At 42.0% G+C, this 21,931-nt stretch overlaps 1 pseudogene; it reads left to right on the top strand.

Annotated features, from left to right (window-relative positions):
* Positions 1-21,931, top strand: part of LOC119912176 — a 56,364-nt pseudogene that overhangs the window by 17,625 nt on the left and 16,808 nt on the right.

Below are 21,931 nucleotides of genomic sequence, written 5' to 3'. Positions count from 1 at the left end.
ACTAATACTATAATTCATTGTTATTGTTTGCAGAGCCACATGAACCACATGACCGCGTGGCGAGATCAAAGACTGTCAAAACTCTTATTTAACGGCCGTTCTGCTGCCTTTGAACCACAACATACAGTCTAACTTTCAAAAGGTGGCTTAGGAAAACAAAATAAAAAGGCAGCTGGATTATTATTTTTTTTTTCTCTATTGAATCTTTAATTAATCTCCTACAAAGAGCTTTAGCCAAAACCAGAGCCTTTAAATAAGATTTTATTATATTATATTATTATTTAACGGCTCTGGACAAAACAAACAAGATAATAAAGCATGACACAACTAGATATACAGAGGGGAGTGTCACGTTAAAACATTTACACATGAACTGGTTTAATTGCTTTAATACCCTCTTGTCATTAAAAAAATCTCTCTGTGCCGCAAATTAACCAGTCAATGTAAATCTGAAATCAGCTGGAGGATTTATACTGTGTGGGCCAGCTGAGATAAATCATGTTTTGTGCGCGGTGGCTTCTGGTACCAACCATATTTGGAAGTTGAACTTCCTTCACGTGTGCGTGCTGCAGCTGGCCTGCCGTTAGCCGACTTGTTTCCAGCCAATCGGAGCAGGCAGCTTCTTTTTCATTAAAGAACATTTTTCACTCGGGCCCCTGCTGCCAGCGTGTGCTGATCCAGTCTTTCACCCATATTCTTTCTCTTTATAACGTTTATCTTTATAATGATAATCAACTTCTGTTTTGCATATATTTCCGTGTCACTTCTCATGTTTTTTTTGTTTTTTTTAATGAGACAACGTCGGGTGACAGAGTTGTTGTCAGCTTGTAGTTTGTAAGGTTGGGAAGCCCCACGATAAAATATTATGAGGATACGATATTATTGCGATTTTAAACACATTGCGATGTTTTGGAATTTACCTTTTTCCCCAAAGGAAAACTTTTTTTTTTTCTAGTGGACTGAAAAAGCAACAGATTTTAATATTATAGTACCAAAAAGTAAAATTCTCATTTACAATTTATATAATAAAAGGGAGATACTTGGCGTCGGTGTATTGATTCAATATTGCCACGGAAAATATCGCGATACTGTGCTTTATCATTTTTATTGACAGTAGTTTTTGACAGAAACGAGTAGTGTGTAGTCTGAACTAGGCATAAGATCACATGTGCATTAATGGCCCTAAAAACTGTGTGAAAGGCCCTTTTTTATGTATGACTTTAACACTGTCGAGATGCTTGTGTCGACTGGCTGAATGCACCGAGTTCAGACTCTGACAGAAGACTGGAGCCTCTCAAAGCTCTTTAATGTGCGGTTCGACCACGGTGCCTTTGAGCCAGGAAGATGACTCCACCATCCATCTCGCACTCGCACATAACAACCAGTTTGACAACATCCTCCGTGTTTGCTTGAGCCCGTAATGAGCCGATCGGCCTGTAACACCTGCCAGACTGCACATTACACTCATTTCTGATTCATCAGCTTTCTAAGGAGGCGGCGTGGAGGCGTGGAGGCGTGGAGGCGTGCCGTCTGCCAGCCTCAACAATAAAAGCTAAGACGCTGTGAGGGATGGAGCGTGTGAGAGCAGTAATTACTGCTGACGGAGGCTGACTCATTAACCTCGGAGGGTGGGGCGGCTCAAATGACAGACTGGGCAGAAGAGGAAACTCTCATTACACCGTTTTTAACTAAAGCTTAGAGCAACATCACTCTGAGCCGAAGGTCAGAGAGACATTTGGATAGTTCAAACATCTCAGTGTCATCAGAAAAAGTCTTACTCTGTTGTAAAGTTAAAATCCTTAAAGGGGAACATCTGCAGGTGTTCTGCTGCGTACGTGAACAAAGTCAAGTATACTTGAATATCAAGCCAAGTCAGGTTTATTAATAAAGCACATGTAAAAACAACCAAAGCGCTGGACAAAGTCATATAATATATATTATAAATTCATGTTTCTGTTTGACGTTGTAAAAAAGACACTAGTGTCCCCAAACAGCCAAAGAGGGAAACAAAAGCGTTTTAAAGAAGAGACTTAAAAGTCTTTCTTCCTGAAAGGTACGATCACCTTCAGTTATCTACACTCCACGAACTTTAAAACACCTGAAAGCAAGGGTGTCACCAAAAGTGGTGGGGACAAAGGGGCTCAGTTAGTGGTGTGAACAGACACTTAAAAATATCCTTTAACAGTGTTTTTAAAGATATCAATGCCGAGCTATAGGAGTGGGGGGTCTGGGTGGACCTCCCCCAGGAAACTCCGATCTTTAAACCCTTCATTTCCTGCATTCTGGTGAAAAGTTTCTGCACCAGTTTATGGTGGAAATGTTCTTATTTATGGAAAAGGAAAACACAAAATTCAGATGGGAGGTGACTTTTTAAAATGTATAAATCTAACAGAATCAGTGCAGCTCAGTCATTCTGTGCTGCTTTTCTCATGAAACATCATCCCTGCTGAGGCAACAGATATGTCGGCATGATTCAGTCTTCCCTCCTCTTTTGTCATGTTCTGTCACAGGGAGAGAACGGAAAACTTAAAGTTACTGATTGTTGCTGCACGTTTTGGATCATTTTATAATCAGTAGCTTCTTTGCTTTTTGTACTAGTAGTTACCTTTTTTGGACACTGCACATTTGTTTCTTCTGTGTTTTATTTGCATGTTTTCTAAATGTGCAAATAAACATCATTTGTTACTAACTGCAAGCTATATTTCTGAAAGAATTATGCTTTAGAAAAATGAGTAAATACTACCCCTCCCGTACCGCTACAGTGTTTTTTAATATGCATAGATAATGAGTTTAATGCATCGTCTGTCAGTCAGCCAACATGGTCACAACAGTACACTCTAGTGTTGCAGCCACGCAGCTGCACAAATGTCAAATGCAAAAATACAATCGCTTTATACGTTCACATTTACTCACTTGGCAGATGCTTTTCTCCAATGTGACTTTCATTTAAAGAACAACATAGAAGCATCAATAAAGACAGAGATCTACAAGTGACAATAAATACTAGTAAGAGCTAATAACGCATGCAGCATCAGCAGAGTAAAGAAGGAGGAGAAAGTGTTCTCTGAGTTTTCAGCATCTTCTTGAAGTCTGGTGGCGTCACTGCACCCATCTACCTAATGAGACACAGGACTTTGGTGCCGGACGCCCACCGACACTTCACCCCTAGTTGCTTCAAAGGCTTGCGACCTCTCAAATATAGCAATTATAATTCGCTGTGGATAAAAGCGTTGGTTAATGTAATGTGATCCACCTTTAAACTTGTTTCCAAATGCAGCAGAAACACAGGAAGTGAAGAGTGAAGGAGATTCACCAAATGTTCATAAAATAAAACTGCCCTGTTTGTTCCTGTTTTTATTTTCTAATGAACTCAGATTTTTTTTTTTTTAATGTTTGTATATTTCCCTCTGTTGCTTTTATGTCCATGTAAAGCACAATACTTGTAAACTCACTGGTTTCAGTTAGGGGCATTATTTTCATTATCAATTCATCTACGGATTTATTTTCTCTTGACAGTAGGGCTGCAGCTAAGAATGATTTCAGTACTCGAAGCGTCTACAGATTATTATTTCATTGATTCAGTAATAGTTTCAGTTAAATGCTAAAGTTACTGTTCCCTTGTCTGTGGCCGGCTGCTGTCTGATCAGCTGCCGTCGTGCTGTTGCGTCAGTTTGGTTTTACGGTGGACGGACGGCAACGTCGTCTTATTTCCAACCTGCAGCCTAAAACCATAAAGAGATGCAGTTTACTATCATTAGAAAAAATCCTCTGACGAGCTGAAACCGATACAGAACTTTCCCTTTTTATGGGTCTGTGTCGAAGTTAAAGCTGAACGTTTGTGTTTCACAGTAAAAACACTGAAACACTGGTCTCCTCATACGACTTTAGAGGGATTTACGTTTCCCTTTTCATAATTAAGTAATACACAAACAGTGTGGGGTCAGTCTCGGCCTCAGGTACCCGTCTGCTGCCCTGCAGGATCCGAACCCCCCTCCGAGCCCGGTGTACCGTGAACACACTCACTTCCTCGTGACTCCTCTGCACCAGCCAACTGCAGATCTTCACCGACCTGACCCCCCCCAGCAGCCCTCTGTCCGCCCGTCTTGACTCGTCACCGTTTCCATATGTCAACCTGAAGTGATCCGAAGGGGTCGGGGCGCCCGCGGGGGCCGGCGAGCTGAGCCAAGCGGAGGCGGCGTGGCGACTGACCGTAAGGAGCCGTGAGGCCGTCGGGAGGCTCAGCGGCTCCGACATGTGACGAAGACGAAGCGAAGAGGGAGAACATCGCGGTAATAAGCAGCTGAGGCCTTCGGGTCAGCCGTTCACACACCATCATCCTCCTCATCGTCCCTGCTGCTCAGGACATCCAACTTTCTAAGAAAAGTCTGTCTGTCTGGGTCCTCAGGAGTCACTTTTATTTAATCAGGCCTCGCTACCATTGATATTTAGACATTTTCAGTTTCATCACAGAGCTGGTCGTTTGATTTGTTCTTTTATTTAACCATTTTAACCAGATTTTATCTCTGACGTCGCCCGTTTTAGCAGCAAAGTCACTCTAGCCTGATCGACAGTTTGCGATGGTGTCGACTTGTCAATCAGCTTGTAGCCCCGCCCTAAAGCCTCCCCTGCTTCCTGGTCTCTGTTCCTCTAAATGGGACCATAATTTACTAAATGAACATCACGCTGTGTTGAAGAAGACTTGAAACCAGCGACTGAGACCAGAAACTCATCAGGAAAGTGTTTACTGAGGGAATAAATCAGCTGACAAGTAGAAACATTTTGAGACTTGTTTGTCTTCAGCGTTGGTGTCATTTTTCCTTCCAGCTTGGTGACATGAGACTAGATGTAGTAAATTTAGCAGATTATTCCAGAGAGCAAAGTAAGACCCCCCCCCCCCCCCCCCCCCCCAGGCTCAGTGATTATATCTAACACAGGTCAAGTTTCACAAATCACATTTTTAACCTCAGCCGTCACCAGGTTTTAACCCTTTAATCCTGAAAACTTCCCTTCGGGCAGCCGTTGGTTTGCTTCAAGCAGATAATCCATCACAGTCCGTGTTCAGGAACCTTGTTTTGTCCTTTTTTTTGGTCAACGTTGAGTTAACGCTACATGCTTATTGTGTTACAGAGAAACTTGAACGCGCCTCCTTCAGATATTCTAAAAATGCTTCCAGGTCCTCGGTGCAGCCTCCCCCGTGCTCCCCGGCGGTTACCCCACGACCGACACTCCCGTTACACCAGATGTGTTTGAGTCCCATATATTTATTAAGTTTTGGATCTCAGTTTTGGTTCAATTCTAACATTAAAAAGGTTCAGAAACTCGTCCTGCATTCGCCATCACGCTGTGGTTCCTGTGAGTTTCACAGGAAACAGAATCAAAGCAGCAGGTTTCAAGTCTGCAGGTTGATTTTCGTAGCGTTCTGATGCCAGAGCTGCAATAAAGGAGGATTTGATGCTTTTCTTTGTCTTGAATAACAGTAAACTGGAGCTCTTCTGACTGTTGAAGACGTCACCTTTGGGCTGCGGCAAATTATTACAGGAATCTTAGTCCTGCTCCCTGCCTAGAATGATTAATCTGTTGAAAACATACTTTACACATGAATCGATAATAAAAGTTATAGCCCTAACTGAAACCAGTGAGGCAAGAAGGCAAGTTTATTAGGACTGCACATTTCAACAAGGCAATTCAAAAGCAACATATGGAAATATAAAAAAACACGCAGTGTAGGAAATGAATCTGCAGCCTTAAATTTGATTGAATAAAAGGCATGATTTAAACTGAGAGTTTCAGCAGACCTGCAGTTTTCTTGTTCCAGATATACAGAGCATAATAACTGAACTCTGCTTCTTCAGGTTTAGTTGTGGACTCTGGGGACAGAAAGAAGACCTGATCACAGACGACCTGAGAGGTCTGGATGGTTCAAAACGTAGCAGAAGATCAGAATTATATTTTGGCCCTAAACCATTCAGGACAGTCTAAAGACAGCCGGGGGATGTATGAAATTAGAGAATACAGGATTTGTACATATCTGTTCTGAAGGTTTGTTACCTGACTGAGCTGCTGCTGCTGCGTCGTCCTGCAGGAAGAAAGCAACATATTGGACCTGGTGGGGGGGACAGGAAGGAGAAAACAAACACACCCAAAGTGCTGACACGACGGTATGCTTCACCGAGGACTCGGGTCCAAAGAGTTCTCAGTTGCACCTTTTTATTCCTGCATTATAGAAATCATTAAAAATGATTTTAAACGTGTGGGAGAGGGAGAGAGAGAGAGCATCCACCACCAGCATTATTATTATCTTTCATTTATCCATCAAACATTCATTTGGCGTGTTTAGAAAAATATAAACAAAATAAATGTATTTTATTTTGTTCAGATCTGATGCTGGACTTTTCTCCCAGTGACGCTTTAAGTATTTGTTTGCTGATATATTAAAGCTGCTTTCATTAGTGATTAATCAACCAATTATTTTCTCTGTTAATTGATTTTAATTGTTTGGTCTATAAAGTGTCAGAAAATCCAAGGTGACGTCTTTTAAATGTCTGACCAACAGTTTTGGGCAAGTTACTTATTACTGCTTTAAAAAGTAATATTACTTATTACTGGGTGATAAAGTAACTAGTTACATTACTGTATTACTTTCACTAACTCCCCCAAACAGAGCAGTCGCTCCCGACTTTTTAACTAACATCATATTCATAACAGCAGCAAGGAGCGTGTTTCTTTACGTCACTGGCTGAAATAAAAAATTAAGTAAATCCTGACTTTGAAACTACTGTTTTTCTGCACGTGTATTTATAAGAGCAGTATTCAGTATTTTTACAACACGTTACGTTCACGCCTCTCTCTCCCGACAAGTCCAAGCATCACTGGCAGCCATAGGTGTCATTTACGCTGAGGACGCTGGGGACACGTCCCCACCACCTTTTGAACTGGCTGATTTTGTCCGCATGACTTTTTGAAAGCATTCGTTAACATTTCTTGGTGCGAGCATTTTTAACTAACAAATGAAATTGCTTTGAAGATTTTTATTTGCACAATAAAAAAATGCAATGCAATTTAAATCTAGAAGAAACACGTGCGTCGTCCAAGAAAGTAACTTAAACAACCAAAGCTACAGGTTACTGCATTATATTCCTTTATATTTTTAAACCTGCTACCTGAATTTTGTGTTTTCCTTCATATAAATAAAGACTTCTCGTCTCCAGAATACAGGAAATTAAGAGTTTAATGCTTAAAATCCCCCCCAGAACTCCTATTTCAGCATCAAATATTTCATCTAACTAGTCCTATAAATCTTCTTGTCTTGTTCTCGTGCATCGTCACGTCTCAGGACCCAAATGTATCATCGCACCCCTGATCTGAGCTCCTTATGTCCCACCCCTTTTCAACAAAAAGTGACGCCCTTGCTGACAGCAGCTGCCGGAGTTTCTTTCTGAAGAAGTGCTGCTTCAACAAATCAGATGTTCGCGTCTGAAAGCTTTTTGCTGCTCGCACAAAGTTTACAATGAGAATGTTCTTTGCATCTTAGGCTGTGACACAATAATGGAGATACTTCCAGCTGTACAGAAGGTCCGCTGACCTGCCGCACAGTCGCACATTCACGTCAAGGGTGGTGCGTTCAGCCGTGCTTGGATTAGTAAATTTTGAAAAAGTAATCCATTACTCTACTGGTTACTGGGGAAAGTAATATTACAGTGACGTGCTGCTGCCCAACAGTCGAAAAGCCAAAAAGATTCAGTTTACAGTGAAAAATAAAACGGAGAAAAGCACAAATCCTCAGCCTGGAGAAACGAAAACCAGCAAATGTTTGTTGCTTTTGCTTAAAAAATGAATATTTTATTAGGGATGCACCGAATGTTCGGCCTCTGAAAGTAAAAGAGCAAACACTTCCGGTGTTCGGCTTAATAAGTCAAAAGTGAAGTGGCCCAGAGCGAGCTGACAGGCAGGTTAGAGACTTTATCCTGTCAGTTTGTCTCTTTACAAAGACAAGTGTTGCAGGATGAGACCTGAAGAGAAGCTGTGAAGTCTTCATGTTACAACATTATTTATCAAACCGGGTCGGACTGGATGGATTTAGTGCGAGGAGGAAACACTTGTGACAACGTCCAGTTTTCAAAATAAGGTGTGGAAATAATAATTCACAGAAAGTATTAAACATATTACATGTGTTTATTAAAAGTAAATGGACACATGTAATTTACTTTACCGGACCCCCCCCCACCATAGTCTCTCCACAAACACTGAGGGTGAAAAAAACATTTTGACTGTTTTAATTTATGCAGTGGTGTAAAATTAAATATAGGGGCAATACTGTGAATTTACTGTTCAGTATTCGGCAAATTGTTTCCTTATATTCGGTTTCGGCTTCATCCAAGAATTTTGTTTTGGTGCATCCCTATTATTATATCAGCTGTTGATGGACTAATCAGCTTTTTCAGCCCTGGTCTCTATATTTATAAAGAGTTTCTCTTTTCTGCTCTTATTGCTTCTGTACATTCGTGAAGTGCAGTTGTAACGCATGATAATTACACCTGTTTTGTCTTGTTTTTGGCACCAAACGTTGGGCTTTGTAGAAATTGTTCATCACTCCAGACGAGCCCGCCTGTCTGGCTCTGACCTCCAGGCCGCCGCGGCTCTTTTTAAAACCCTCCTCATAAATAAAGTGATGAAAAAATTCCTCCGTGTCTGGATTCCAGCCGCTCCGCAGGAGGAGAGACTCCCGAAGCCCTCTAACACGAAGTCTGAATATTCTGGCTTGAAATAAACATTTCAGCGGCTTCAACTCAGAAATCATTTGAACTGTTCGTCCTGAGTTTGCTGATGGTTTCTGATCCCGTTAAGGACCTCTGGCTGCCTTCACCACCCGCCGTCACAGCTGGTTAAAATCCACTCTGCGTGTGTGTGTGTGAGTGTTTCATGTTTTTATCCCTCGCTGGGGACTTTGACCTGAGTGCACACTAACCCATGTCAGACCTTGTTGAGGTCCCCACAGGTAGAGACGCCTTGTTGGGGTTAAGGCTCGGTTTTAGGGTTCAGGTTACAGTCTGGTCAGGGTTTGGCATGTGGTTGTGATTGTAAGGGGCGAGGAAATGCATTATGTCAAAGAGATGTCCCCACGAGCACAGAGGCAGTGGTGGACCAAGTTTTCAGATTCTTTACTTAAGTTAAAGTATCAGGAAATGTACTTAAAGTATAAAAATAAGTACTCACCGTAGTAAAATGTCCCCGTGACTGTTATTATTATTATATCACGAGATGATTATTATTCATGCATTAATGAAAAGCAGGATGTTTCTGCTGTAGATAATTAATGCGCTGATTATTTTCTCCATGAATCGATTGATTGATTTTATAAAAATGGGGAGAAATGCTGAGCCCAGAGTGACACCGTCGTGCTTTATTTTGTCCAGCCAACAGTCCAAACCCTCAGCGTTGTTTACAAACATTTAAATGATTTAAATAATTTAAAGGAAAAGCAGCAAAGTTTCACATTTGTGAAGCATAAACTGTTTTTACATGAATAATTAAATGAGCAAATAGTTGCCAACTAATTTTCTGTCAATGAACTAATAGCTTCAGCTGCACTTATATATAAATTATGTATAAATTTATAACTAAACATCATATTTTAAAAACTCCTCATGTGTTTTGTAAAGTAACTGAAGCTTGGATAAATGTAGTGAAGTAAAAAGAACAACATCTCCCTCTGAGTTGGAGTAGAAGTAGAAGAAAATACTCAAGTAAAATACAAGTACCTCAAATTTGTACTTATTTACAATACTTGAGTAAATGTACTTGCTGTCCACCTGGAGAGGGGATCAAACGTGTGTGTGTGTATTTGTTTGATCTCTTCACATCGGTGTTGGTCCATAAGAATCCTGAAACTGATACAGGACCAGTTGTACTGGACCGACCCAGAACCTCAAAATGAATAAACTGATCTGAGGTCAGAACAACAGCTCCTGAAGTTCAGTCACATCAGGAGGTCAGATAGTTGTTAGAAGTAGTTTTTCAGATCAGAGAGACTCTCTGAGACAGACAGACAGACGTTAACCACTTTCTCCTTCTGGCGCTCTTTCTCTGAACATCACTCTCGCTTTAACACACTCCATCTCTCTCACACACACTCGCCTTCGTCACGCAGGAGCCCAGATGGTTTCCTGCAGCAGATGGAGAACGTGACGGACGCAGTTTGACACGCGAACGCATGCAAATTCACTTCCTCTCGCTCTCTTACACACACCTCTGCTCGTCCTCGGGTCACCAAACTTGGCTCTGATTGGCCCGGCCGTGGTCTCAGGTCGGCGCCGGCCGTGCTGACAGGTGATTGGCCGGTAGCTGTGCTGATGCACGTCATAGTGAGCCTTTTAGTGGAGTCAGAGACTGCTTTGAGTCCTGCTTGTAGTCTGAGGATTTTAAAGCATTTGGTCGACTGCTCATCTGGCGGAGCGGTGGGCGGCGTTTTTTGGACAGTCGAATCAGGTTTATTTCAAAGGGACAGTCTTTATTTCCTGCTCTTTGTCTGCAGAGATTTTGGGATCAGATCTTGGCAGGTAGAGCGATTTACTGCTAAAGGAAGAGACTGGAAGTCTTTTTTATTTTGGTAGGTCAGGGGCTAGAGTAACAATATTTAAGTTTTTATGGAAAGGTTGTAAAGTTCTGTATATCTGAAGTTTTGATCCTTTCTCCTCCCATATTTCCTCAGTTTTGTTGACTGATATCCTCCCTCTGTCTCTCAGGTTCTGTGGCATCTCGATATCTTCCGACGTAGTTTCCGTCAGCTGACGACTCACAAGTGTATGGAGGACTCGTGCATTTTCTGCGCCCTGAAGGTGAGAATCAGTCCGTCTGTCTGAAAGCTGATCCCAGACCAGCTTCTTGTTTCTAACCTCGCTGTCCTGCCTGCATCCTCTCGTTCTGCAGAGCATCTTCGCTCAGTTTCAGTACAGCAGTGAGAAAGTTCTACCGTCCGACGCTCTCCGCAGCGCGCTCGCCAAAACCTTCCAGGACGAGCAGAGGTTTCAGCTCGGCATCATGGACGACGCTGCAGAGTGCTTTGTAAGTTACATCAGGTGTTTAAAGGACGGGTTTCGTGTTTTTGTTGTTGTCAGCGCAGTTTGCTGACTCTCACTTCGGTGTTTCTGCAGGAAAACATCCTGATGAGGATTCACTTCCACATCGCAGACGAGACCAAAGAAGATATCTGCACAGCCAGACACTGCATCCCCCACCAGAAGTTTGCCATGACGCTCTTCGAACAGGTGAGACAGAGACGTGGACAGGCGGTCTGAGCATGAGCGGTACGAGAAGAGTCACAGTCACCAGCTGAGTTCTTCTCGGCTGGAACGAATGACAAAGAAACATCTGTCACCTTGAAAACTATTAATTAATTTAGATTAAAGGATTAAACCGTGGGTACACAGATTTAAAAAAACGCATACAAAAATTTCTCTTTGTTTGTTAAAACTGTCACTATATCCTGCCAGTACTACAGTAAAAATCAGGTTCCTCTGTATCGATGAGTGGCAAAGAGGCACATGCGGCCTGCAGTCGCGTAGTCAAGCGGCCGCATTTGCTTTTTTCCGGCTGATTGTTTTAAATTAGCGGTAAGCTCACGCACTCTACGGGAGGTAGAATGTGTCTGACTTTATGCCGTTATATCGGGTTTTTTTAGGAGTGGGGGAAAATATCGATACAGCATAGTATCGCGATATTTTGAGCGGCAATACTGTATCGATACATCAAGTATTGATCTTTTTATTATGTGAGAATTATACTTTTTTGGTGCAATAATAGCTTTTTTCAGTTGACTAAAAAAAGAGTTTTCCTTCGGGGACACAGTTTGAAGTTGTAAAAAAGGGAATACATTGCAATCTCTTTAAAATCCCAATAATATTTGTCAAGATTATCAAGATAATATCGTATCGTGGGGCCTCTGGTGATTCCCACCCCTCGTGTTTTTATACCTGCAGTTGCTTGCAACTCGTGTTTGACTATCAAGTCGGCGAAAGGCAGCCGCAGTCATCTCGAACGCACCCGTTGTCTCTGAAGCCCGGGGCGCTTCGTCCTGGGCCATGATGCATCATAGGCCAGCGTGTTGTTTTTGCTACCAACTGCTGCTTTAAGTGTTGAAAAGATGTGATGTTCACCCTGTGTGTGTTTGTGTGTGTCAGTGTGTGTGCAGCAGCTGTGGAGCGTCCTCAGACCCTCTGCCGTTCATTCAGATGGTTCACTACATCTCCACCACCTCGCTGTGGTAAGTCACATCCACACACACAGGCAGGGGGGAAAAAAAACACTTGTGAGGTCAAACCGCTCTGAGTTTGTGTTAAACTCCAGTGTGATCAATGAGGGTCACTAGCCAGAGCTATGAAGGTCACACCTCCTCGTCTTCCTCAGCAACCAGGCAGTGAAGATGTTGGAGTCGAGGGAGAAAGCGACTCCTGGCATGTTTGGGGAGCTGCTGAGAAACGCCAGCATGGGAGACCTGCGCAGCTGTCCCGTAAGACCCCGTCGTAGCTGATCAACGGTTATTAATCAAACCAAACATTCGCCGGTTACAGTTTCTCAGGTGTTTCGTATCAATGTTGCTCCTCCTCCTCCTCAGAGTCAGTGTGGTCAGCAGCTCAGGATGGCTCGGGTCCTCCTCAACAGCCCGGAGATCATCACCATCGGTCTGGTTTGGGACTCGGATCACTCTGACCTTGCTGAGGACGTCATACACACCCTGGGAACCTGCCTGCGCCTGGGCGATGTAAGACGCCGCCAGAACAAACATCAGCATGTAGTTCTGCCGCTGCACTGAACTCTTCTTCTTCTCCTCTTCCTCTCTGCAGTTGTTTTACAGGGTCACGGAGGAGAAGGCTCGCCAGGCGGAGCTCTACCTGGTCGGCATGGTGTGTTACTACGGGAAACACTACTCCACCTTCTTCTTCCAGACAAAGATCAGACGATGGATGTACTTTGATGATGCACACGTCAAGGAGGTATACTCAAAGATAGGAGAGCAGCAACAAACACTGATCAGCTGAGACGTTTTAGTCCTGGTAGCTTCTGGGTTTAAGATGCCAGCCATGAACTCCCTGGTTGAAGTCTCTCTGTTCTTGCTTCTGTACACCGTCAACTCCCTGATAAACTTATAAAATGCCCCAAAAAAGAAAGATTAGAAACTCTTCTAAGCAATTACATCACAGAAACTGAGCCATCTTTCAGGAATGGAGGGTGTTGGTTGAGTCAAATAGAAATGTGAGAGCTGCTTTAGAGGAAATGTCTGGTGTCTACACAGACTGCAACAGCCTGAAACATAAAGAGCTGCTGTGGGTAAACCAGGGAACAAGATTAAGGCAGGTTCATTTATATTGCACCTTTCTAAAACAAGATATAGCAAAGAGCTTTACCTGAGACGGAAAGGCACCGAGACAAGCTCAAAAAGAAAAATATTAAATGATTTAAAAAACAGTACAAAAACCAAACATCTCCCTAATAAAGGATAAATAATCCCCCGTCTGTCTGTTTGTATTTCGATTATGTCAAGAGTCGCTCCTTCCAGTCGACTTGCAGACCAAAGGTAGTGCAGGGAAATACTAAATGTATTTCACAACTTCTTTTTAATTAACTCTGATGTCGTATCCAACCAGGCGAGATAAGGATATTCATCTTCCCTGTTATTGCACAACCTACAACCTAATGCCATAAACTACAGAGAACACCGGCCCCCCCTCCATCATAGCTTTACTGCTAAAGTTACTGCCTCCTGTTGGAGCTCACTACAGTTTCACATTCGGATATTGGGCAACAAGACCATGGACGGGACCGTATGAAATCTGTTTTAATTTTCACATTTATTTTATGAATATGGCGATAGGAGGCGCAGTACTCGTTAAAAGTGATGTGTGTCAAAATGCAGATTTAAATTAAATAGTACTGGCCTACACATCATATTCCACAGACGTAGGAAAACATCTTTGTTTGATAAAGATCCCTGCAAAAATCACACTAGAATTAATTTTAATATGTTTTTCAGTAAAAATTAATCATTGCTTTAAAAAAATGATCATTCTTACTAGAGCCCAACCGATATGAGATGTTTAAGTCCGATACCGATTTCGATATTTGAGGATTTTAAAATACGATAGCCAACCTAGACCAAGATTATCCCAAACATTGGTTATGTTGAGACCATACCAAGATACCATGACATAATGTGTTTAAAAATAAACTTGTATTGTTACTACTACTACTTGTACAAGTAAAATGTATAAAACTAAGTTGTAATATCGGATTTATTATAAATTATAGAGTACTACTACTAATGAACATTAAATAGTGTATGTCCAATACTACTACTAAAAATAATAATGATACCATATGTCATGTCTCATGTCATTGCTATCATAATAATGATAAACAGGACTCCTACATAGGCTAATAATAATATATTTGTCATGCAGTAGTTATTACCTTATAACCTTACCATATAATCTACTTTCTACATGTGGTTTATCACCGTCACTCTGGTAATTCTATCCAAAGCTGCACAAACAATTTCCTAACAACCTTCTGGCTCTGACACAGTGACTCAGAGGAAACGCTGCCCTTAAATTAATCTAATACTACATGACTGTCTAAAACCAGGACCTGCAACTGTATGTTAGATACTTGTTCAGCTCAGATTTGTTCACAAGTGTTTGATCATTTCTGACACGCCGACTGTAACTAGAGGCACTACAGTTTAATTGCTCTTTAATGTTCGGCCCCTCCACTGATAAACATGGCGTTAGCTTTGTGGCTAACTTAGCAACAGGCAGAGTTATCTGCTGCTGGCGATGTTGGAAAATATTTAGAAGTAATAAGTTAGGGGGAAATGAGAGCACCGGTCGCTAGAACTGCCAAACTGTTTCAGAAATAAATCTACAATCACGCCTGTCAGCAGCGGAGCCTCCAACGCTACCGTAACATTAAACACGCTGTGAGCCTGGAGAGGGCAGTGAACAACGGGAGGGTTCGGTCTCCGAAGAGAAGTGATGAGAGCTGTTTTTATTAATATGTAAGTCATGTAATTGTCATGACAAAAGACCAACTCGCCGGGAACACTGAGCTACCAGGGGCTCCTCACCGTAGCTCGCTTTGAGCTCCCTGCGGTCAGCTGATGCTTCGTTCTGTGGTGCTGCAGTGCTGTTAACAGAGGAGCTGCAGCGCGAATTATATCCCAATTGCAATATCAGCCACAATAATCACAAGTAGATATTTTCTTCAAAATCGCTCAACCCTAGTTTTTTTTGTTTCTTTTCAAGCCCCCTTCTACAAGCACTGTCCCTGCTTTGTTTGTCTTCTGTAGGGAACTCACAGGTGTAGAAGCACGTGTATGTGATGGGGGGGGAACTAACCTAAAAGAGGCAGTTTCAGGACAGGAAATGATGTTGTAGTCGTTCCTGTCCATCCTTAACACCTCTCTCCTCCCTCTCCGCTCCTTCCTCTTTCCTGTGTCCTCCCTCCTTCACCTCCTCCTCTCTCCTCTTGTCTTTTAACTGTTTTCCTCTGTCTGTTTCTGTTATTGCTGCACTCTAATAACACTGGTGCAGTGAGATATCACTCTCCCTCGCTCTGTCTCTCGCTCTGTCTCTCTCTGCTGGTTGTGAAAACACGGATATCCCTCTATTGTTAATGAGCCCAGCTGGACAGAACCAAGGGTGTGGTCACAGCACACACCACAGCCGACACTTTTGCCCACGCTGCAGACTTTCATTCTATATCTTTCTTTCTCTTGCACAAACACACTAACACACACACACACACACGGTTGACGGACAGGTCGGCGTTTTGGATCTCGGGGTGTCCTGTTAGATCTGAGCTGGAGGTGAACGTGGACTTCTGGAAATTGGAGGAAAGGTTGGAATAACAAGCGGGAGGATTTCTGCTGCACAAACGTACAAAAGCAGGAAGGCAACTTTTTTTTTTGTTTTTTTTTTTTCTCAACCCCCGACAGCCTGATGAGAACGGCTGCTTCAGCCTCGGACATTTCAGCTGCTGGGCGGCGTTTTCGAGGCGAGGGGGACGCCGTCACTGCGGCTGGAGTTTAATTACTGTGGCTGGTAAATTCCAGGATTTCAGCGGATGGTTTAATGTGGAAAAGTTATTTTTAAAAATGAGAATATCTGCTCTTTTTAAACATGTGGCGTAAAAGGGGCTGGTTTACATAGTGTGAGTTGAAGTTGGATTGCATCTTAGGGAATCCTGACCAGTGTTTAATTCACTCATGGACTTTTTATTTAATCAAATTAGGTTTCAACATTTGTAATTAAAAGATAAAAATGCCTGAAACTGAAGGATTCAGTTGAGCTCTGAAATCCCCCGTGTGTCGTTTAGTGACGGTCAATGTTGACAACCTTTAGCATCAACCTGGAAAAGAGTCGGGCAGCAGAAGATACGGAGTGTTAAATAGCTGAACGTTTACCCCTTATTGTTCAGCATATACTGGAGCTCCTGACGCACGCCTATGAAGCTGATCGCTTTCAGTTATTGATCTGATGTGAATGAAAGTTGAACTGGGAGATTTTCCTAAAAACCTACAACTGCTGTTAGATCCCTTCTCTAGAGAAGAGTCACCGCTCTGTTCATCTTGTTGAACTACAAAAGGACCCAGTGGAATCGCAGTCATGAACGTATGTTACAGAGAGTTAGTTAGGTTTGTTGAAGAGCAGCAGTTCTTACATTTTGTTTACCAGAGAGCGGACATTCGGCAGGTGAATCAATGGGAGCGCAGTGTGAAAACCCTGCTGTCTCAGTTTAACCAGCACGCCGGCACGCTTCCCCCTTCGGCATCTCCGGTTGATCCCATACAGAGCGGATCCTCCTCCAACTAATAACTCCGGTAAAGTTCCAGTTTCAATAAAGAGTGGTGGAATACTGTGAGCCGTTGAAGGTCCAATGTTTAAGAGCTCTTCTCTGGTAAATATTACCAGAGAGGGACAACAGAGTTTATAAACAAAAACACAAAAAGCAGCCTGCGGCGCCATCTTGGTAAGCATATATTGCACCTTTCAACAAGATCGAGCAAAGGGTTTTACATAAGACAGAAAGGCACTGAGACGTTATAAAAGAACCACAAAAAGAGAAAGAAAATATTAAATGAAACAGAACATCTCTCTAATAAAGGCAGGAATCTCTGTCTGTCTGTGTGTTTGTAATTTGATTATGTCGAGAGTCGCTCCTTCCAATCTATTTCACACGTGGAGGGTGTGTTGCTGTGGGTCCAAGGGAGTGCAGGGCCACGTTTGGACCAAGTTGGACACGCGATAAGTTCAGAATTAATAAATATACTAGAGAACAGAGCAAAGCGAAGCAGCTCAGGCGGGCGGAGCTTATGCCGCTCTGCAGCAGCGAGGGCTGCTAAAACTGCTGCTTGATCTTCACCACTCTGTTAATCTTGTTGAACTACAAAAGGACCCAGCGGAATCGCAGTCGTGAACAGAGAAGTTTGTCTGTCCTGTCACGACCTGAACATGTCAAACACACAGCACACGTTTCACTGAGGCCATTAAGGTTAATGTTATGTTCAGCTATTAGCCAGTGACGGCGACGATCAGCAATAAGCATTAATTAGCATCAGAGCAAGACTCAACTTACTTTTTGCATCGGTTGCAGTCGTGCACCGAAGCCCCTTTAGAACCGAAACGGTATATTCTAACCTTTTGTCATATCCCGTACACATTGTTACGTAAATGACTGTAAACAGGAAAACCTTCAGGTAAATTTTGTTAGGAAAAACTAAAAAAATTACCAAAACTTAATTATTGTAAAACAACACTTGGTAGCGTCGTCAATAAAAAAATAAATGTTCAATATATCATCAATAAATATTTTGTTTAATTTATTTGAATCAAGGGGCTGAAAAAAGATTTACTAATCACATTTGTTAATTTTTTATTTATTTATCATAATAGTTTTGACTGTTCTCTCTCAGATTTGTTAAGTGATCCACTCTTTGGCATCAAGTGTTTGTTCCATTCTGACCATACAGAAAGATTAACGACATAATTAACCATCTGGTTTCCTCAATTTTCAGTCAAGAGCAAAAATCAGGCTTTAAACTCGAAAGAAATAACGATTTAACATTTATCCAGATAATTATTGACAACATAGACTTCCGTGAGTGAGTTTTGGGGAATAATAATAATACACACACACACAGACAGAAAGAGACGTGGCCCACAAAAAATGTCCTGCGAAATGTTAGTTGCAACAGTGCGACCAAGAAAAAAAGTCGAAGTCTGGAGCCCTGCAAGTGTGAACTGGACCCAAAAGACTGTTAAACTGATGATTTAAATCAGAGCTGATCAAAGAATTCTGAAAAGTGATAAAAACATTTTAGACTTGTTTGCAGCTCTGGGCTGAAAGTTTCACAAATATAAAACGTGTATATATATTTCTGTAGATGTCAGTCTGGAGTTTCGTAGCCTTGTCATCAGCTTTTGGAGTCATCGTCTCCTGTCTGTTTTTGTCCCCTGCAGATCGGTCCCAAGTGGAAGGACGTGGTCTCACGCTGCATCAAGGGCCACTACCAGCCGCTGCTACTGCTGTACGCCGACCCGCGGGGGACGCCGGTGTCGGTCCAGGACCTGCCCTCGCGCTTCGACCTCCACCACCTCAACAAGGCTTGTTACGACAGCGAAGATTCGGGTAACTACAACACAACTAGGAGTCGTAGTAGTAGCACAACAGCAAACATTCAGGTAACTAAACCGGAAACGGTAGTACTTGTAATAGTCGTAGTAGTAGTACTATGGCAGACAAGACTGAGGTAACTTAAGAGCAGCTAACAGTTAGAGAAGTAGTTGTCGTTGTAGCAGTAGTAGTAGCACTAATAGCAGCAGTGGTGTTTAGGTGATGTATATTTGTGTGTGCGTGTATATGAGCACATGTTCATCACCACTGACGTGCCTCGACTTGTTTACTAACCCCGCCCCACCACCTCCCCGGCCAGGCCGCGAGCAGTCCATCTCCAGCGACACTCGCACCGATTCGTCGACGGAGAGCTACTCATACCGACAGCCCTCCCACTCGCACCATGAGTCCCTGGCCAGTCACTACTCCTCTGACTCCCAGGGAACCGTCATCTGCACCGAGCGCCCAGACGGACCGCTGCACGCCTCGCTCTGCAGCCTGGATACCATAGGTGGGTAGCTGCATGGACCGCAGAAGTCATCTGGGCGGGATGTAGGAGTTGGGATTGATGGATACACCGGACAGCAAATCAGATAGACAGCTTAACTTTAGTATTACCGATTAATTCATCTGTTGATTGATCTATAAAATGTGTGGGATCTGTTTCCCTCAGTCCAAGGTTACGTCTTCAGATGTCTTGTGTTGTCCAACCAACAGTGAAAAACCCAGAGAGATTCATTTTAAATTATTTAACCCACTGAGCTCTGCAAATCAAATGGTCCACATGTGCCTACATTAGTATTTTTGCGTACTGTGATGTCATTTTTGTGTATTATCTTCAAAAGCTTCATATCCATAGAACCTGAAATTGGGTGGTAAATAAAAATAAAAAAAATCAGGCATGTTTTCTCATAAAACTTAAATAAACACACAAAACATAGTGATCCAAAAGATTTCAAATTTAGAAAGATGGGGAAAAAAAAAAAAAAATTCTTAACAATCCACACAAATTATGTAAATTGTATGTGTCCCTATGGTTGTCTTCATGGCAGTTCCTGTTAACTACTACTGCAATATGTCATAGCTAGGCCTACTATGTTAAATATAACATAGCATAATGTAACATAACGGCATCACCACAAGCTTAGAACGTGATGACCTGAGTGACAGAAGTCTTATCTTTCTGCTGCAAAATAATGAATGGTCTAGCTATTATGGTTTGTATTTTAAATCAATTTAAACAGCATAATGCGAACAACAAACTCCCGTGGCGAGTTCGAGGTGAGTTCAAGGTCCGTTTTCAAAGGTTTAAAAAAGAAAGGCAGCAAATCCTGGAACCAGATCACCATTATTGGTCAATCACCTATTGAAGTTGTTTATTTTTCTGTCGATCGTCTACACGATTCTTTTGAAGTTTACTGGAGCTTTTATTCCAACCACACAAAGCAGTAGAATATATTGAAAAGTATTATGTAGAAGATGTAAAGGCTCCGTCACAGTGCTGCTGGACTTTGGTAATAAAGCAGCATGGGGATGTATAATTACAAAGTTATACAACGTAATGTCTTTGTATGAAGACGACATGCTTCTTTATGTTTTAAAATTTTTACCATTCATAAATCATTTACCACTTTGTCAGGATACATAGTATAGTGCTGTCAACAAGGTGAGCAGTTAGCACATTTATTTACCACCTTAGAGCTGGAACAATTAGTTGTTTCATCGATTAGTCTATCAACAGAATATTTATACGCAAAAGAAATATTTTGGTTTTGGACAAACAAGCAATTTGAACACGTCATCTGAGGCATTTTCTTTATAACAGTTAACGATTATATCAGCAGATTAATCAATACTGCAAAAAAATCTTTAGAAGCATCATTGGGTTAACAGATATAAATATCCAGGTAGACAAACCTGCGATATGTGAAACACTACCTTCATAGTATTTGATGTGAATGACCATCAGCATGTTGTTAACCAATCACAGCAGGGTCTGATCAGTCGCCTCTCTGATGACACACCGTTCACTTTAATTTACACCGTCTCTTATTATGAGAAGTAAACAAGAATTTGAACTGGTAAAGTAAAATCTAAACTTTAACCTGAAGAGGTTTGACCCATGTGACCCTGCTGTGCAGCCAATCACACTCTGCCATTTGTCTTCTGTCATTGTGTGTTGCGTGAATGTGGTGACCATGCTGTAAAACATCCGTTACCATGCTTCTTGTTGCTAAGGCCACGTGACGGACAGTGAGCAGCACCAGTCTCTGAGGAAGGGAGGCGGGGCCGGGGATAGGAGGCGGAGCTCTAGCCGGCACCGGCGATCTAAACCTGACCACGAAGCCTCGTCGGCCGGTTACCACAGCGAGGGTAGGCGGGGTTTGTGCCAATCAGGGGCTGGGGAATTTGGCCAATCACAGGGCAGAGAGGAAACTATTGGGCAGATTAATTAAAAAATGTGACACGTTGAATAAAACTGGATTTTTATTCTGATTTTTAGAAAAGTTTTAAAAGTTTGATAACAATATATTTTTATTTGTTAACATAACACAGGTAAAATGTTTAGATCAGAATAGTTTGACAGCTGAGGACCAAGCGGCATATTTTAAAGTTGAAAAATAAATCATCAGATGTGGTACCAAGTCCTAAATAAGTCATAATGTGCTCTTCTCCAAATTTAATACCATTTTTTATATTTTTAAGCGTTTAAAAATGAAACGTTTTTGAACAAAGTGTACAGATAAAAGGCAAAGGTGCAGTTTCACACAACAAATGTCATCTAATTAATTTCATTAATCAAATGAAGCGTTGATGCGCTGCACAGTTTATCACAATTTATATTTTGGCTCGGGGAGGGTATCGAGTCCAAGTGAAGTCACGAGTCATTAGTGTTAAAGTCAAAGTCCAGTTGGAAGTCCTTTTTTGATTTCGAGTGAAGTCGAGTCTAAAGTTAGTCCGCACCTCCTGTAAATCCTGACACATTTTAAACTTCACTTGAAATTAGAACCATGGACGAGTACAGGTGCCTCTCGGAGACGTGCGTTATGAGCACCAGAACCAGACTGAGAGATTTAAGTCTCAGGAAATCTTTTGTAGGTGTTTTTGAGTTAATCGGCTGATCAGAGCACTTCTCAGGTCGACTTTTCTGTATTATAAATTATTTATTCCAAAAATCAGATTTAGAACAGCTGCACCTGTAGAAGTACACCAAAAATATATTAAATTTCAGAAAATAACACATCACACAGCCATTAATGTCTAA

The sequence above is a fragment of the Micropterus salmoides genome, unplaced genomic scaffold (genome assembly GCF_014851395.1).
Source record: "Micropterus salmoides isolate LMB-PRFRI ecotype aquatic unplaced genomic scaffold, ASM1485139v1 Ms_hic_scaffold_2, whole genome shotgun sequence".
In the NCBI taxonomy this organism is placed as follows: domain Eukaryota; kingdom Metazoa; phylum Chordata; class Actinopteri; order Centrarchiformes; family Centrarchidae; genus Micropterus; species Micropterus salmoides.
The sequence above is the reverse complement of the archived record's forward strand: the minus strand, read 5'-3'. Positions and strand labels throughout refer to the sequence as shown.